Raw genomic sequence first — 5,111 nt, forward strand, 5'->3', positions numbered from 1 at the left:
CTTTTTAGTAACTCTCACCTAGAAAAACACACACAGTGAAACAATCATAAAACACTGCATTGCAGTAAACGTAAATTAATTATTTGGTGAATATACTTTGGCAGCGGCTTCAAACGAGATGCAATTTTTTATTTATTAAAAGCCGTTTACGGATATGCTAAAACAAAACATTGGAAACTTGCTGAATAACTGCACTGTAACCCTCTGAGATTACCACCAAATTCGTGACTGACCGATGCAAATTCGTGACCGACCGATAAAAATTCGTGACTGACCGATTCAAATTCGTGACCGACTGATGAAAATTCGTGACGACTAATGAAAATTCGTGACCGACCGATGCAAATTCGTGACCGACTGATGAAAATTCGTGACGACTAATGAAAATTCGTGACGACTAATGAAAATTCGTGACCGACCGATGCAAATTCGTGCCCGACTGATGAAAATTCGTGACTGACTGATGAAAATTCGTGACTGACCTATGCAAATTCGTGACTGACCAATGCAAACTGTGGAGCGGGAATCTCTCTCTTTGTTACAGCTGCCTCTGTAGAAGCCGTTCTGCCAGCAAGTAGCATGCCGGCCTTGATCATTCACTGTGTAACAAAAACATATGTTTTAGTTCCTTGGTAGTAAGTGTTGTTTTCTAATAGCTTTTGCCTCAAAAGTACAGAATAAGTCATATTAAAAATACTTTTTGAAAAACACGCTTTAATGAAATGTACCGTACGAGTAATGGAAGAACTCCACGACACCAGGAAGTGGCCCCGAAGCTTGCCATAACGTAAGGCGCTGTGGTGATTTAGAGCCAACGTGAGTTGAGCGTGGACAATTAGACCCAAGCCGAAACATAACATATAAAAAAGATTGTTTAAAAATATATATTTTCAATGATAGAATATCGTATTGTCATCAGTATGACATAAGTATACCAAGTTTGCAGTCGATACGACATTGGGAAGTGGGTTAAAATTGAGTTACAAGATTTGAGGATACGACAACAGACAGAGTTGAGGACACAACAGACATAGTGAGTTAAATAAAAGCGTGTAATAATTAAAAAGCGTGTAAAATGGCTATTATTCCCCACAAACTTTGTGACCAGTACAGTTATATTTTGAAATGTACCTATTTTCAATGAGAAAACCTGTGCATTTGTGTCATTCCTTCACATAAAGTCCTGGTCACAAAATCAATGTTTGTGGGGAATAATAGCCATTTTCTATATACAGTACTTTTGAGGCATAAGCTATTAGAAAACAGGACTTACTACCCAGGAACAAAAATCGTGTTACATAATGTTACGTCTTCAACTCAAACACGTTGCACTGTTCACAAAGAGGTCGTGCATGAACATTACAGACTGTCGGGGATGTTTTCAATCAACAAAAACAACAACAATTTCTGATCACAGGCCCAGAGCATCACTAGGCCAGTAACAAACAGCACAGTCTAATAGGTCACACGTTGCTTGGCAAGACGGGGGTTGTTTGTTGTGTCACTCACACAAAGACAAAGTTCCCCCGTGCAGCCTTAACAGACTGTTAGGGCAAGTGCTGTTAGCGAGCACCTATGAAGGGCCGACGCGGCATACGATGGGATGGGTGGCCAGCACGACGCCCGGCCGCCTTTGTCTCTCCAGTGGCGATGTTTACACACCCGCACCAGGTACTCATTGAGTCAGCACACACCACACACACTCGGTGGTCCCTGGCCCTCTCTACTGGGGCCGCCGGTGATCAAGAGTGGTGGAGCCACCGAACAATTTACCTGTGGTAAAGTCACGTAGGTAAAAAAAATGAAATTAAAATTAATAAAAATAAAATAATAAAAATCACGACGTTTCGGAGGCAACACAAGTCTCCGTCATCAGGTGGGACCGTCACAGCCAGATTTGCTATATCAAGTGAGGCAGGGATTCCAAGATGCAAGTTCTTAAATACAAGTTAAGGGGGAGGAGAGGGAGGGGAGCTTTTCAGAATGTGGTAGCCAATGAATGGAACGTATTGAGAGGGGGGGGGGGGCAGGGCTAAAAGAGAGCACGAGGTGTACGTGTACGTGGACATGTTTGTGCACAAGCACCTGTTGGTGCACATGATAGAAGAGAACGAAAATGCCCATGTTGTTTTTACCAGTGTTGGCTGACAATCAAATACGAAAAACGTTGGGGATGTTAACACTCGGTCCCACCTGATGACGGAGACTTGTGTTGCCTCCGAAACGTCGTGATTTTAATTATTTTATTTTTATTACTTTTTATTTCATTTTTTTTACCTACGTGACTTTACCGAAAAAACTAAGAGTATGAATCCTTGCAGTCACGAAAGCTTCAAATCTAGAATTTACCTGTGGCCATGTGCGCTCCTGGTGGAGCACCGAAGCCTACCGCTGCCTCGTCACCCCGTGGCACAACACCTGCAGCAGCAGCAGCAGAGCCAGCGGATGGGAAACACCACGTTCCTATGGCGGGGCGATGGATATACCATTGCTCTCGACGGAGACGTCACGATTTCAGCCGCAATGAGTAATATTTAAAAAAGCTTTTTTTTTTAAACACGCTTTAATGAAATGTACCGTGCTAGTAATGGCAGAACTCCACGACTCCAGGAAGTGGCCCTGAGGCTTGGCCATAACGTAAGGAGACCGTGGTGATTTACAGCCAACGTCAGTTGAGCGTGGACAATTAGACCCAAGCCGAAACATAACATCTAAAAAATAATGTAAAAAAATATATACTTTTAATTTTCAATGATAGAATATAGTCTTGTCATCAGTTTGACATAAGTATACCAAGTTTGCAGTCGATACCACATTGGGAAGTGGGTTGAAATTGAGTTACAAGATTTGAGGATATAACAACAGCCAGAGTGAGTTAATAAAAATCGTGTAATAAATAAGTAATATTTAAAATACTTTATTTTTAAACACGCTTTAATGAAATGTGCCGTACTGGTAATGGAAGAACTCCACTCCAGGAAGTGGCCCCAAGGCTTGGCCATAATGTATAGGGCCGTGGTGATTTACAACCAACGTCAGTTGAGCGTGGACAATTAGAGCCGTAAAAAAGATTGTTTAAAAATATATATTTTTAATTTTTAATGATAGAATATAGTATTGTCATCAGTATGACATGCCTATACCAAGTTTGCAGTCGATACTACATTGGGAAGACGGTTGAAATTGAGTTACAAGATTTGAGGATACGACAACAGAGTTAAATAAAAGCGTGTATAATGTTTTAAAATAAATATTTTTATGGTTTTATGATAAAATATAGTCTTGTCGTCAGTATGACATAAGTATACAAAATTTGCAGTCGATACCACATTGGGAAGTGGGTTAAAATTGAGTTGCAAGATTTGAGGATGCAGAGTCTCTGTTGACCGGCACGACCACAGCCCAAGGCAGACCGCGGTCACCCTCTCGGCTTCCCAGCCCCAGGTTCACGTGGCCAGAGAAGAACGGATAACGATGAACCCCTACACGGGGGACCACAGCCCAAGGGCACAAAGACAAAGCTGCCCAGGGTAGCCCGTCAACAGACTTGGGGTAAGTGCTGTGAGCACGCGCCTATGAAGATGTCCCGGCACGACACACCACGCCCGGCCGCCTTTGTCTCCCCAGTGGCGATGTTGACTTACGCGTCCCACCAGGTACAGTACTCGTTTTAGGGCTGAGTCGACCCCAGGGGGAGCCCCAGTACGGGTTCAGATAACCTTGGCACGGACGGCCGCGAACGGGAGTCGAACTCGGGTCGCCGGGTTCGTCGCGGCTCGTGTGTTGAACTTCTTTCGCACCGTACGTAGCCAACCGCGCTAATCGTAGAGCGCTGGGTGGGGGGGGGGTGACAACAAGCTGAACACGAACGGCATCTCAGCGCCACCCTAACCGCTGCGCCACCGCTCCCCGAGATCACGCGCGCGCTCCCTTACCTCGCTCACGCTGCAGCCGCAGAACGCACAATGACGATGCGTGATGGTGGTGGTGATGGTGGTGGTGATGGTGATGCCCTCTGTGGGTGGAGGTGGGGGAGGAGGAGGGGTGTGTGGAACAGCGCCGCAACGCGTCGGGCGGCTCCAGCCGGGGGCGATCCCTGCGGACGACACGAGGCCGGCCTCCTGGGGGACACTTACACAGCTGTGCGGGGGGTGTAGGGGGGGGGTGTGAGGGTGAGGGTGGGGTGTGTGGAGGGGGGGTGGGGTGTGTGGGGTGTGTGACGTGTGTGGGGGGGTGTGGGGTGTGGAGGGGGGTGTGTGGGGGGTGTATGAGGTGTATGGGGGATGTAGGGTGTATGGGGTGTGTGGAGGGTGTGGGGTGTGTGAGGGGTGTGTGTGGGGGGGTGGGGTGTGTGTGGGGGGGGGTGGCGGGTGTGTGGGGGTGTGTGTGTGTGGGGGAGTGTGTGGGGGTGTGGGGGGTGGGGTGTGTGGGGGGGGTGTGGGGTGTGTGTGGGGGGGGGGTGTGAGTGGGGTGTGTGGGGGTGTGTGTGGGGTGTGGGGGGGTGAGGGGTGTGTGTGGGGGGTGTGGGTGGGGTGTGGGTGGGGCGTGTGGGGTGTGTGGGGGTGACATCACCGCCACTTAGGGGCTAATGTCACTTCTTGTTGTTGTGTAAGGGGTCGGGCTGCCACTTTGATACCACACTCCTCACCAACTCGCAAACCTGTCAACCCCTTATCACAGACTAACAGACTAATTCAGACCTTAGTGGTCACCCCGTGCCCCTGCTAAACCTCAACGTTCATGCTACAAAGTCCCATCACAAGGGAGAAACGCACACACATTAAATTCAAATAAAACGTTGCCCGCATTGAAACGGCTGTAACGCCGTATATGGACCTTGGAAACTCAATTTCCCTGTACGAGAATCCGGGGTAAACCGTACGGGTTGACAGCTACGGACAAATATTACTGGTAGGAACATCCTGGTTACACCAGCCCACATGGGATTATTGTGTCCGTCCGTCCGTCGTGAAGGGAGGGGCTGGGTGGGGAGGGAGGGGAGGGTGTGGAGGGGAGGGTGGGGAGGGGCTGGGTGGGGAGGGTGGGGCTGGGTTGGGGGGGGGGGCTGGGTTGGTGAGGGGCTGGTCACCCCATGGTGGCCTTATAAAACT

General features: G+C 48.2%; 1 long non-coding RNA gene across 1 annotated transcript; it reads right to left on the bottom strand.

Annotated features, from left to right (window-relative positions):
• Positions 1 to 3,960, bottom strand: LOC144948674 (uncharacterized). Its single transcript, XR_013640181.1, has 4 exons — positions 3,936 to 3,960; positions 2,350 to 2,463; positions 504 to 599; positions 1 to 18 (listed from the first exon to the last, which is right to left on the bottom strand). It is a non-coding gene; the product is annotated as an uncharacterized LOC144948674 (long non-coding RNA).
• Between the last annotated feature and the right edge of the window lie 1,151 nt (positions 3,961 to 5,111).

Source organism: Lampetra fluviatilis, chromosome 50 (genome assembly GCF_964198595.1).
Source record: "Lampetra fluviatilis chromosome 50, kcLamFluv1.1, whole genome shotgun sequence".
Lineage (NCBI taxonomy): Eukaryota > Metazoa > Chordata > Hyperoartia > Petromyzontiformes > Petromyzontidae > Lampetra > Lampetra fluviatilis.